At 37.5% G+C, this 14,749-nt stretch overlaps 1 protein-coding gene across 6 annotated transcripts in view; it reads right to left on the bottom strand.

Moving 5' to 3' along the window:
• LOC111249648 (uncharacterized) overlaps positions 1–14,749 on the bottom strand; it is a 61,342-nt gene extending 46,593 nt beyond the window's left edge. For 2 of the 6 annotated variants that reach the window (XM_022803774.2, XM_022803776.2), the window contains exon 1: positions 171–673. The gene's annotated coding sequence lies outside the window, so the exon portion shown is untranslated. Of the gene's footprint in view, positions 1–170; positions 684–14,225 lie in introns of those variants that run through there. The other 4 variants (XM_086986915.1, XM_022803775.2, XM_086986916.1 and 1 more) reach the window with 4 other exon arrangements.

Here is a 14,749-nt window from a genome sequence, read left to right as displayed (position 1 = left end):
GGTCACAATGCAGACTGTTGTAATCATCCTTAAAAAGAATTTACCCAAAACGGATTTTCAATTTCGTCGTAATGGTATGAAACTTGATGTCCCTATTACACAGCTATTTGAATTATTTGCTATCAGTTTTCAACCATATATGGATGACTGGCAGTCAACACATGTCTTACCTAAAAATATCCAGCCCAGGTATAGTTACGGCTTCTTGATGATGATCTTTGGAGAAGTTTGAGCTAAGCATAATTCCTCGTTCTTGTTGATCGTTTTACCCACTAGCACATAGTATTTCAACACTTCACGAACTTCACTGCTGTCACGTGCTTCAGATAATAGTCACTAACGTGTGTTACGTGTTGGGCACATTTTTCATTCTTCTCAAGTTACTCAACAGAGTAACAAGCTTGGAAACTTGGCTTCCACTCCTTGAGAGAACACTAACTGACTACGCAAGGCAAGCTTTGCGCGATCCGTAGGTATTGCTTTCCATTGGCGTGAACAACTCTGTTTGTCGATTGCTGAACCGGCTGAGGATTATTAGTTCGGTGCCTGATCCTCTTCTCGAATCTTTTGATGTTCCTCTTCTCTGATCTGTTCAACGGAGCTGCCTCCTCTCAGTTGTTGTCGATGGTCGTAGCGCACGATAGGCGCGGATGCTCAGAGGGCGGTCGCTAGCGGTGCTCGTCCGCCCTTACATGCGAGCCGGCCCCGTGAGGCGGGGCCTAAATAGGAGGAGCATTAAAACATTCGTGGTGAGTGGAGTGGACAGCAGGAAAGATATAGCGACAATACAAAACAAAACAAGAAGAGACGAACCGGAGCAACGTCGCCACAATGACCGATCACACAGTGACTACGGTGGCTATATCGACAATGCTATGCGACGGTGGGATGCATCATCTCCCCTGAGAAAATATGATCATGCGCCAATCGTGACTAATTGTTTTTTGTGCATTAATACTAAGCTAAGATTTTTCCTTAATAAACTTAAAACAATTTTATTTCCATTATTCGTTGAATGATATATATGAAAGGGGTGTTTAAAAGTCTTATAATACAAATATTTGGTGAGAACGAATTAAAATGACTTTATTTATCGTCGTGGTCCACATGTATCTAGGATGAATATAGTCTAAAAAGGCTATAATTAAACAGAAATATTTACACTACAACTAAATGATGCACTTTAAGTCACTTATGTAAGTTGGATTTTATTCCTAAACTCTATTTTTCAAGTTATGTATTCACTTCAATTTACTCGCGGAGGCATGTTTAGCTAAGGCGTCTACGTATTAACTGCTAATATCACTACCTAAGTCAGTCAAAGCTTAACATTATATCGATTAAAGGGAACGCAATAGTAAACAGTAAGCTAAACGATCTATAATAAATCGTACTTACTACAGGACTTTCATATAATATTTATCTTATCACATAGCTTTGTTTGCTGGTAATCTAAATAGATGTCCACTAAACAGAACGGTACATTCCTGAGTACTTGTTTTTTCGCGAGTCGATTTTGATAGCGTTTTTTTGATACAGTGCTGGTAAATTTTTGATTTCTGTAAGATGAGCAGTTCGTAGTTTCCTACAACCGAATTGGTTTTTTAGCAAGACTAGTGTACGCCTACTGATATCCACCTAGAGAAGTGCAATACTAAAAACTTATCATGATCGGTTATGAAAATTGATTTTTGTTGTTAAGTATAAAATATTAGGCATACATTACCATGGGAGCTATCTGCACATAAAGAATAATATATAGCCTCATATTGCAAACATGTCCGACCCTGTGGGTTTAATTTGCTTTAAAGTATTTACACATACTTTTTATCTTATGGGTACTTCCTGTACTCGCTGTTGGCTTATGCGTAATTCATGCTTATTGGTAATTTCTCAACAAAGGCTTTCCTTAGTTAACTATAGTACCAGTAAATACAAGATCTCAGTACATATGAGAATTTAAGCGCCCAAACAGAATTCTATCACAAAGATAGGCTGAATCCAGTGCCATTGTCCGCTTTCCTGGCGGAACCACCTTGAGTACTACTCAGTTCAAGGTGTCTTGTTGAAGGGGTATATATGATGTGTTTCATAGTACACTAAACATTTTTGTTCGTTTTTAACTTTCAGTGGTAGGTGGTGCAAGCCGCCGTCTTGGAGGTTATCGAACGTACGAAAGTGAAATTTGTTTAAACAATTTCATTGGTAGAAAGCATAAAACTACGTCAACAAACTGTTGTATTTGGAACTCATTGAACGTGAGAGTGGTATTGAGAATTCCACTACACCCTGACAAAGTGACAGTTGGTACTGATCTTTGAGCCAGTGGTGTCAATCGGGGTCAATTTACGCACTCGGCTACTCTCGTGCCAGTGAACCGAGATTATGATCAACATATAAACCAGAAGGATTAAGCAACATCAATTTAGTTTAATCGCCTGTTTTCAAGTGCGATTAAATTTGTAGAAAATTGTGAAGCACTCTGCATACACAGAAAAAGTCAGCATATATGGAACCTCTACAGTTCATATGTAAAATAGTCATACATTGGCCAGGCTTACAATTTGTACATTTGCTCCACGCCCGTATTGTGAATCCGCTCAGTCGTATACCTTTCATTATTTGGAATCAAGAACTTGAAAATATGGGGTCCTGGCTAACGACGGGAAAAGGGACACTTTTTTCTCACCGAAACCACATCTCTTGTCTTAGTCACATAATAGCTCTAAGACACAAAATATTAGAACCACTGAAATAGCTTTGACAAACAATCTGGCCTCACTTCCGGAGAAGACAAATCTGCAGCTGACTGGGCGTCGGTTGCATGCCTATATGAGCAAGAGGTCCTAACGAATAGAGTTCAGTCTTAACCGATTGCTACCTCCAACTTGAAACACTTCTGGTAATCCGGTACATGCTTCATTTCGTAGTTTTTTTACATTTGTCTATATCCGTTACGCCTAAAACACCTTATGGTGAAGCTTTACCTTCTTGCAACTTTAACTTACAGGGATTTTTTTTGTAAATGCTAGAAAAAATTGGTTTCTACTGACTCTATTTGAACATAAACAGAAAAAGTATCCGAATGCGTTTGACAAGCCCGTCTTAAGTGGCTTATCGGAAACCAGAGAACCTAGATAACATCTTTGTACGAACCATATCTCCTGAGGTGCTCTTTAAGTGTAGCACTTTCTTTAAGTGGGGCTCTTATACGACTTGATGTCTCAGTTAACAATGGTTTCTTTAAGTTTTTCTAAGAGGCGGAATAAATGCATGAACACCCAATGTAATATCGGATTCAAACTAGACAACAGGACTTGGTTTCACCAAAGCTAGCACTTACTGGATCAAGACCTTGCTTTTTAGCTCTTAGGCTTGCAGCCTTGAAAATGAGGCAGGCTAGTGACGTGTGGGCGTAGTCATCCGCTTGGCATAATCATCCTCTGCCTTTTAATCATAGTGGACACATACGTCCGATGGGGCTTTTTCAGTCCTATGTAAGTAGGACTGAAAATCCCCGTGGCCCGTTATAATATGTATTACGTGAAAGTCCGTTTCTACTCTGCGCTCCAATCTCTTCCCGATATCGTGGATTAGGTTACGGACTCCGGTTTCTGAACTTGTATAACCGATCACGCAGCCTGCCACGCCTATATTATAAATTGACGCTCAGTTTCCTTCGCTATCTCATAGACGCTTCCTCTCTTTAACCGTTACCACAGTTGCACGGCAGTATTCTAACCAAAACAAGGGCCACTAAGGTACTGACCAGCCTATATATTTAAAAATTTTGCAGTGCAATCGTTTTTTGTTTTACAGAGGAGCTGTTGCTTGTTTTGAAGCCTATAGACAATCCGAAATAAACTGGACCACCAAAGAACGCTATTAAACTGGCGACTGACATCAGAAGCCTTCTTCTGCCCGTATGTATATATCAGATAAGATTCTTGTTTGTTTGTCGTTTTACTAACTTTCGCTATAGTCATCCTAACCGGAGTAACCCTGTAAGTTTCCGCCCATTTGTATACCTGGATATCTAGCAGTCTCTACCATCCTGTTTCGTATGTCCCTAATCTAAAGATTGATTTCTGCCACGCGTTTTTCTTTTATGAGTAGGATGCGGTTACTCTGCTCCGTGGCAAGCTCTATTTCACCTTTAGTAATCCATTCTGAGATTGCGCTCACTTCCGGATTGCTGTGTAGCTCTATCAGCAGTTGCTTCGGTCTGTACCGTAATAGTCAGGTCGTCTGCATATACCAGAAGCTCTACTCTGCTCGGAAAATATTGCAGTCTTAGGACATCATCGGGAAACAGAACTCCAAATAACTCACATGCAGAAGCACCGGATTTTTGCATTTTTTCAGCGAAAGAAGTGGAGCTTGAGGCGGAAGTAAAACAATTTATATCGTGTCCCAGAACGTTAATCGGAAATAACCAATATATATAACTTTGTATCTAGCGGAGGCATAAGGCAATAGAAAATCCAGAAATGAAAAAAAATTTAAAGTTTAAAGTTGCGAAACCAAGCTCATGCGGATGCTGCGACCGAAAAATGTCCGCTGTAAAGACATACGTCGTTTGCGTATTATATTATCATTATATGCATCATACAATTCATTATTAATGTTCTAGATCACAAAGTAAAATTAAAAATATTATAGAGGCACGTTGCGACTTACTTTTGTATTATTTTTGGCAATACAATAGAAACCAATATTTCGTTAGAGAAAAAAAAACAATGCGATTTCGTTTGCAAAAAGTAGTCGGACTATAATGACTAATTTGAAAATGACAATTGAGGACAACAATGTTTTTCCCATTCCACCCTTAGTATAAAATGAAATAGTAATGGTTTCGTAGAAAAAAAACATGTTCGCCAATGAAGCTAAGAATATTTAAAAGAGGGCTGTGATTCTCGCTAGATAATGCGTCATAATCATTGCTTACTAGGCTGGATAAGTAGAAGACTGTTATTTGTAAACCATAGGCTGTCATTAAGACTTACTGAACAGTTAAAAGCCAAGTTTTGACTCCCTTGAATTGTTACAAGTAGACCAAAATATTTGCAAGAGATGAAAGGGGCGTTTTGTAACCTAACATAATGTTTTAATTCGTACTCTACACGAATAAACTTCTAACATTTTGTTTTGGAAAAATATAGCTCTGGAATATGCGAAACTATAATTGAAGGGCTTGGTTAACTTTCTTCGATTAATCCCATGTATTACAAATTACTACCTGCCCATCCCATATAACTTTAAATATTGAATCTGGCTTTCATAATGGCACCATGTCCGTCCCAAATAAGCTGTTTAACACTACTTGCTTTTAAAATCAATGTTCCGTTAACAGAAGAAATAACCTGCCACGTACAACCCGACTTGTCCTTAACCAGAAGTAAACGAGAAAATTAAAAAGCTTTGATTTTCGTAGTGTAGTTCAATAGATTATTCCAAATTAAATAGCTGTTTATGTTGAAAAAGGTGTTTGATAAAATGGTGAAATATTATAGTAATGGATTAGGCTATATATCATATGAATTTAGAGAACCTGGTGCCTTTGCCTGAGTTTTAACAATAATTCCATTTCGTTGAACTTAAAAATTAGTTGTAGTCGCCACAAAGAAACATGACAACCCGCACTCTATTACAGTTGATTTAGTGGAACTTCATGTTATGACTCGAGTAATGAAATGGACTAAATATATTCTCCAGTGCAAATTAGCATTTGAAGGGAAAATACACTAGTTCTTTATAAATCTCAAAAACAACAAATTTTTATTTTGTCATTGGCTTTAAGATTTAAATATGTCTTATATAGAGCAAACTTGGCTCAAGCCAAATTGGTAGAAGTTGGTCTGTATGAGAAACGGATTTATCGTAGACGTCCTTATTAAAGGTTAATATAACAGCTTGTTATTAATGGACTAACCCAACTGCAATTATAAATACTGGTAGCATATATGAAATAGGGCCGATTATGCCTATACTTCTTCACCTACAAACGTCGAGTCTGTCTCCTGTCTCACATCAAAGTGAGTTTCGTGCCAGTCTCTATCGCAAGAGAGCTGAATATCGTCCGTGCAAGTCAATACCCTGCTCATCTCTACTAGCCTGGTATGAAATAAATCCGATTCATGCGGGTGGGCAGCAGATGATTTTTATATTTAGCCAACATAGTCTCCGAAATACACGTAGTCCAGCTGACTAAACGAAATGTGTGTCCAGAGAACTTCAATTACTGCAAACGCTTAATCTGGTATTTTCACAGAAATTAGTCCCGTGGATTTACCCACCCTACATTTGGTAAAGACTTATTTTAACATTGGTATAGACGAAAGTTTACTTATCAGTGTGAACTTTTCATAACTATTAAGTAACTACGTTAAATAAATCCGTCAGAGACAAAACAAGATTTCGTTCTTATTTTGATATCGAAGTGGAAGAATTGATAAGTTCATGCTGGTGTACGTTAGTAAGTGACTTGTCAATACATCTAACCTGCACAATCTTATCGTGAAGTACTGCTGTTATTGCATACTGCAATTAGATTGTTCAAGAAATACGTTTACGCATAATATATAGAGTTGCTACGATATTAGGTCAACAAGTACGCCAAGTTCAATAGGGCTCAATGCAGTAAAAGCGTACATAAATAACGTTACCCAAAGTACATTTTGAAAAATTGTGTGGAAATTTAATAACAGAAAACTCTCAATGAAATTATAACTTCACGATGTATGGGGATGGGTTAACTAAAAAAAATACCCAAAAATCGAAACCGAAAGCCAAAAATAGCCCAGTCGATACAACTTTAGTTAGAACGTTGTGTATCGGGTAAGGTAGTGAATTCGAATGAGGACCTCAAATTAATTGAGTCAATTAATTGTATTTCATCAGCTCGTAATATTGTTCACGAAGATTCGGGCTTAAATGAAAGTTCTAAGTATAAATAGAAAAAAAAGTAAGTAACAGGGTGCTGGACAGACAACACGAAATCCTTAAACTGTGCATCAAGCGTTGATCCGTCAGTTTGTTCTTCCGCTGTCTTTTCCAACGAAATTAGTCATCGCTCTGGGTTAACTCTGGGTGCATATAACTGATTTTTATTTCGTATGAAGCGCTTCTTTTAAATTGAACCATCGCCTCAGCCTTTTAGCAAGTAATGGTGCTTTACAGAGCAATAGAAGCGTCGCTTTATAAATGCGAGACGCACGACACTCTCAAATTTTATTTATTTATGCTGCCCAGTTCGCGTAGTCAAGTCACCATGAAGTGTCCTTCTATTGATTGCATCACATACAGCGTAAAAGATGCAACGTCAAAAAGTATTAGCGTTGTCTTTAGCCTGTACAGAACCTTAATCTTTTTGGGGTTCTGTGCTCCCCAGATAATCATCCGCTTGGTGTTAAAATTATACGAAGCTCAGTGAAAAATTTGACAAATGGATTACTCTGTCGGCGAGGCGGAGAGATTCTGTAGTAACTAGCGAGTCCCCGTAGGGAAATTTCATTACTTTGGTCTTTGCAAGTCGCAAAGTGTATATCGATGAACTTGGACTTCAAGCCCGATTTCGTCGATGTTTTCTTCGGTGGATACCAATGCTTGTCGGCGATAGTACAAGCTCTAACGCGAACCAGCTTAAAAAGTGCGACATCCCTAGCGGCCACGCCAAATTCGGCTCAAAAATCGATGAATATTGAATGAAGATATTGATGCGAATTGAGTACGTTTGATACGTTCCAGGGAAATTATATTAGCGGGGCAAATCAAATGCCACTGTTGGAAATTATGCTGCTTCTCTGTAGTTATACCCATAGCAAAGGCTGAGATAAATTTTGATAGCAACAGCTCTTCCTACCGACGCCCTGCCTGGAGATTCCTTCTCTAGTAAGGAAGCAAGGTAGCCAAGTTGTTTTTTAATTCTTTTAGTGGAGAATATTTTCAGTCATAATATCTTGCACACACTACTATTTTCGAGATACTAACACTAGCTTTTCCCTCAATCGAAGGGTTCTTTCGATATATATCCTAATTCTAAGTAAAGTGATGGCTTTACACTCGCTGCAGTAGGCCTTTTAACTAATTTGAACCCTTTCGGTACCTCCGGCCAGTGTTTGACCCCAATGATCTTCACATGTTCACCGTAGCACCCCTACTATGACAGCTTTTCCCTCTCCCAATCAAAATACAATAGCAATGCATTTTGAAATGTTTACTTGCTTTGTTCATTTGAAATAATTTTTTACTTTGAACTATCCTTTTTGAATGAAAATTTTACATCCTATTTATATAGACAACAATGCTATAGTTATTTCCATGAGAATTTTTCAAAATACTCGAGAATTTTAAAACTCCAAATAATTTTCAAAATTTCTAAAATTTTGCAAACGAGCCGATATTTTTTAGATTTAGAAATTTATTAGAAATGAAAAAATACTAGACATTTGTATAGCATGCTTTTTTGGTGCATGGAAAAAGTACTTTTGTCAAAAAGATAACTTGAAAGAGCTAAAACAGGTAGGCATTTTATCAAACATTGCTATCGCTTTCTAGTTACGTAGAGGAAAAGCTATTGAGTGGAGCTATAGCGGATGTTTTATAGCAAATCGTGTTTCAGATAGTTGTGGTCGAATCTGACCTCACAATACCAAAAAAAATCCAATAAGTCGATGAGTGTTCACTTTAGAAAAAACTGTGAGAAAGGTTTTTTAATTAAGACAAAAAGATCTATTTAATGGGACAGAATTCTAATCCTTTTCTTTATAAGGAAGTGGTGTCGAGATATAAAAAGCGATAGTGGCCGGCTCGATGCAAAACTTGATGTTCAGCAGATGCAACCAGTAATTTATTTCTCTTTTTTTTTTGCTTTACTTCATTTAAGTTAAGGAAAAACCAATTCTATAGTCATTCTGTATTTGATCACTTTTGGGTCAACTGCGACAAATTCTACCATGAACAAGCTAATTTTTGTTTTCAGAATGATCCTTGCCTACATACTGGTAGCAGAAGGTATCTGGTTGCTACTTTTGGTAGTTCGCTATCCTATACAAGTGGCAACACCAGAACTAGACCTGGAGCAAGTGGGCAACTTCCTTTTTCTAAAAAAGTAATTAAAGACAACGCAGACTTTCTTGTTCAGTTAACTGTTAGAGGCACTTTCAGTACTTATATCTGTCGAGCGGTTGCTGAATTACAATAAATGTTCAAAGCGGGTTTCAAAGTAACACACGCAAGGTAATTACTGCAATCCAAAGTCCGATGGATGATTAGTAGACAAGGCGCTATTACGAAAGTCATTATAAGTCAATTATGCAAAAAACATAAAAATTTTGCGCTTCTTGAAGAGGTCTCGAAGGACCGATGTTATGAACTCGTCATTTGCATAAATTTGTTAGCCTGTTTTGATATCATTTGCACTCAAACCCATTCCCTCGATGACGCGAAGAGTAAGTATTCCAGACTGCTTCCATAGAGCCCAACTTACCCTAGCGATTGATTCGAACTGCCCGAAGCTATTTGAAAATCTATTGTAATAAATTAAGACATTGTCCAAGGGACTGTAGACCTGTCTGAAATGATTTTTGCGTATTCAATTTTTCATTAAAAAAAACAAATTTTAACACATAGTAGTAGCTAATAGAGTAGTTAGAAGCTACTTTAGCCTTCATTCTCATAAATCTGTTTCTATAGCCTTTGAGACCAGTAAAGTAGTCATGTTAAACGGAGGGGATTTTTTCTTGTAGAAAATACTTTTTTTTTTTCTACTATGTAATGTTCTCGGCTCTCATAGAATGATTAAACATGTCCATTTCGCTTGGAACTTCTTTCATTTGGTTCATCTCTGATTAGAAAGTCCAGAGCCAATCTGAGTCTGTACCTCTATGTACAATGACATTGTAACTATCACTTAGCTTAGCGTCAGTTTCTTCGATTTTAGGTAGCATTATGGTCGGAAAACATGGAAAATGAGAACCAGATTTTTTGATATATAATTTTTTCTATTTTTTGGAGAGGACAGGCGTTTCCAGCAACTATTTTTAATATATGCGTAGCATTACCAAGTAAAAAATATAGAGATGAAAGCTTAGGATGGAAGACCTTTGGCTTCATGACCGGCTGTAACCCATATGACCTGCAAAACTTGACGCGACCGCAAGAAAGGTGCTTGTAGATAGAAATTTGTGTTTGATTCTAGAATAGCTTGGAAGCATCGTCGGTGTGCTCATCGAAATGGTTCATCTTTATCCGTATGTAGAGAGACACTAAACTCACGGTAACTTATAGGAACAAACGCAAGTAAACCTTTCTCTTTCTACAACCGTCGCTAGACTTACACGGTAGATCTAACCCGGTATGTTTACAAGAACGTGTCTCGGTAACTGCAGGTAATGTGAAAAGCTATATCAACTTAACGTACGTCTGACTTAAGAGCTGACAGAATTTATTAACAAATGAGTGGTAGCTCCCCGTTGGATTAGAGTAGTCCTTACACACAGCTTTTATTGTGTCAAAACGAATGCAGGATCCTGTGTGAAATTTTTATGCGAGTCATACGTGCCGATGCTGTTCACAATGTTGGATAAAGGTGATTGAGAGGAATAAACATCGCCTCGTTTGAAATGATATTCTTTCAAATACTGGTGCAAAATCGCAGTAGACTTGATAATCCAATAGGAAACAATGTGCGAAAAATACGGCAGCACTGGTTGTCCATTGTAAAAATGCTTTGTTATGCCTTTGATGTTTCACACAATCATGGGCCCATTCCATTGTCACAGTTTTAAGTATAGTTAATGTCGTTCATTCAATACAGGAAAAATAGAACATTAAAAACAACTAAGCTCCTATCCAAACCTTATAAAAATATGAATTAGGGACTGACTCGAACATTTTTGTTAACAAATTGCAGTTGTAGGTAAGAACTAATTAGATAGTTAAGTTCGTTAAGCAAATATAAACTTGTTTTTAAAAAAATCACTCGTTATATACAGTGTCGATTTTGTATCAGTGGTACACTTGTGTTGATGATATCACAATTGATATATCAGCAATTTTCTATTATTCCCGCAATAATTATTGCAGAAACTAAAGTAACTCAAATCTTGCTAGTTATGCTGTTCAAGCGCAAAGGCTAGCTTGCTGTTACTGCCGGATATGCTTTACATCCATCCGATTTTAACCATAGTTTTTGTTGGCAAAAGAATAGGAACCAAATGTACTTCGAATATGCGAGTAATGAACATCTCAGATCAGAAAAATAAGAGGCTCGGAAATAGTCTGGCAGATATGTCTCTCTTACCGCCTGCGGTCATTCTTACTTATTCCTGCTTACTTTTAGTGAATCTGTCCTCATTACGTACCGATGAAGTTTTAAAGGAGTCAGTTATTTTTTTGACCTTTTTTTTAATTAGTTTCAACAGATTCATTAGCCATACACACAAATCTATTAAAAATGAATTACGTAGAAATTAAATACAGTAATCAAGGATGGAGTTCTACAGTTTTCAGCACAGAAATTAGTTTTCTCAGGCGTCCAATTCAAAAAGCCATTATAAATCATATGTTTTAGCTTATGTCGTAGCATTTCTGATAAACTTGAAAGTACTGCGTGGAAATCGAGATCAAAGGAAGATGAATTTACAATAAACATGTTAGAAACAAGGATGATATTTAAGTGCTTGCTTTTTGTATATCACCTAAACACAGCAGCTAATCAACAATTTTAAATTCTATATATGTTCTTATATTTAAAATATAGTACTTCCTCATTTTATCGTCAGGGAGATCGCATCAAGTCTCTCTTGTTGATGGTATGGTAATAGGTATATTGACTCACTGACAGTCTGTCATGGCGGCTTTGCACTGCCTAGAAATAGTTCCATACGTCAGCTGAGCTAACAGGGGAACGATAAGCTTAGAAGATGTCTTCGGTAGACTTCACAACTCGTAATATTTTATTTGTTCCCCAAGCAACAGTATAGTCTATCTCATGAACACGGTCTGTTAAAAGAATAGGTATCGTCGTATTCATTTATAGAATGCTGCACCACGTATGATTATCGCAAGGTGGCGAACTCCAAAGATATTACAGAGGACTATCTGGCTCTTTCTATTTCTTTTATAGATAGAAAAAATGTTTTAGTATAGTGTGGGCGAAACTTTATTGAAGCTTTTCAAATAAAAGTCTTAAATCAACTACTCCATGCTATAATTTCATCAGTTTCATAGCTGGAGCTAGTCATTTTTGGGCAAAAACACGAGGCATCAATCTTTCGTCACATGTCTAGCTCGTCTTCGTTTATTGTTGACGATTTTTCATTTAAGGTTAGTAGTTTGCCTTGAAAAATACTGTTAATATAGGTAGTGTGACTCTGTACAAATATACAATGTCGGAAAAGTAAAATATGTACAATTTTAAAACACTAATGGTAACTGGCCCCGAGCGCCCGAGCCTTTTAGAGAAGAATAATCTTATACATTATATTAAAATAGATTCAATGAATTTATTGCTTTGAATTATAACGAAATGCATCAGGTGTATCAGCCTACAAAATACCAAATGTATATAGTTCTAACGGATGGGGCACATACTGTATCAGATGTAATAGTTTTATGTTTGTAGGGACATTAACAATAGATCTGACATCTATTTATTTTTTATTTATTTTTTTTAAATATATGGAAAAGGTTGTAAAAGTCTATAAAGCTGCAAACTGGTTACAAGAGTCGAAACGGATGAATAAACGTCTAGTTGACTAATGAAATGTTCAGGTACAGAAGCAATACAGTTTTATTCGATTCGTAAAAAACAACTCTTATCTTATTTCCATAAATCGGTTAATCTCGAACAAAGATGATAGCACGCATTAGTGTGAATCTTACTAATTATTACTTATAACTTTAGGTAATATTTCTGACTCTCTTGCCTAGTGTAAAAAAGCGAGCTAAAAATGTTGCGAAAAAGGTATGTGATTAATACGTATCGCAACCTAAGAGGTCAAATTCAAGCCTTATTGTCAATCAGACAAAATATAATTTTTCAGAAGAATACTTCCGAAATTGTGATATTAGGTTGGGCAAAAGGCTTCGTTGGGAGCGACACGCGTCGAGGGCGCTGATTGGACTCAGCTGAAACTCCCCAAGATAATTGTTTTGACTGGCGTGTTGAATGGACGTGTGCCCTGTTATTTTTATTGAGCTGTTGTCGTTAGAAGTAGTGATTTTCTATTTTTAGTTATGAAGCTGCCGCTTTCATTACGCTGAGAAAAGTACTGCTGAGGCAAAAAGGATTGTCTACCAAGGCGAACATGTAGTAAGAATTACCACTTGCCAGTTTTGGTTTAATCGCTTTAGAACCAGAGAGTCTAACTCTATCGAAAAAGTACGCCCCAAACGACCACGAGAAACAAAGAATGACGAACTGCGGGCACCGTAAAACACAGTTGATCCAACGGCTCTGTACGCAGGTAGAAGTAGTCCAGCTGATGGTTGTCAATCGTTTGCATGCAGTAGGAAAGATTGAAAAAGAATGGAAGTATACCCACATAAACTCAGTAAAATTTAAAAAAAGAAAGCATTTGACAATATGCATTGCGTTGCTTGTATAGAAAAAAGCATTTTTATACAGTATTGTTACTGGCGATAAAATATAGATTTCTTACGACGCCCCTAAAAGCAAACCAGAATGGTTAGACCTTAAACAGCTCTCCAATTCGAGGCCGTGCCTAAAGATGTTCCTCTTTACATGATGGGATTAAACCAGGAAAAATGACTGGAGACCGTTACGTAAACCATCTTACCCATCTGAACTACGAGATAGGCAGCAGAAGACCTTGAATTCGCGAAGGGTAACGCGAAGTTATATTGCTGCATAACAAAGTACTGTTTGGGTGACCCACTGAGAGGTAACGGATCTTTGATAAGAAACTCTACTCTACACGGCACATGGCTCAAGCATCGCTCCATCCAATTATCACTTTTCGGTCAATGCAGCATAGTCAGAAAGGCAAACACTTCAGAACAAAGGTTAAAGCCCGCAAATGGGTCGATGAATAAATCGCTTCCAGAGACGAAGCCTCTTTATACTGTAGTATACAATGGCTGCCAGGAAAATGTGCTGGAATCGTATAAAGCCAGGTATGCTATGACCAATAAGTATTCATTTATTCGAAAGTTACAATAGATTAAAGGAGCTGAAACAACAGAAGGAAATTCTTACTCACCGTAATGTCTGAAGCTTTGCCAATGACGTTTTGCCAATGGAACTGCCACGGCATATGTCGCACGTGTAAAATCACTCAGATCAATTTTAATTCAGACTTCCTCGAACATTAATTTATCAGATTTATGGTGACTGCGATTGGCAGTTTGCAGCGACGGTGGGGGGATCGTAGCTCAGTTATTTTGAAACGTGTGAGACGCCACCTGGATACATAGGATCGACTCCCGAAAAACAGGATTGTTCAGTCTTCTGATCTAACAGCCGCGTTGATTCCCGTAAAACACGACACACGAATACGAAAGCAGGCTAGGCAGTGAAATAAAGCGATTGTTGATACTGCCGAATACCTTTTAAATATCTGTTTGGCGCTACCTTTTCCATCAGACGAATGGCTTCCAACATGAAACGGAAATACCGACACTTGGATTTAAGCATAGACTACCATGTGTCCTCCAAGTTTTGCAGACAAACACAACATCTACTATGCCATCACCGAGAAAAGCTTCAGGGTACCTAACACTCACA

Source organism: Varroa destructor, unplaced genomic scaffold (assembly GCF_002443255.2).
Source record: "Varroa destructor unplaced genomic scaffold, Vdes_3.0 BEIS01000004.1, whole genome shotgun sequence".
NCBI lineage: Eukaryota > Metazoa > Arthropoda > Arachnida > Mesostigmata > Varroidae > Varroa > Varroa destructor.
The sequence above is the reverse complement of the archived record's forward strand: the minus strand, read 5'-3'. Positions and strand labels throughout refer to the sequence as shown.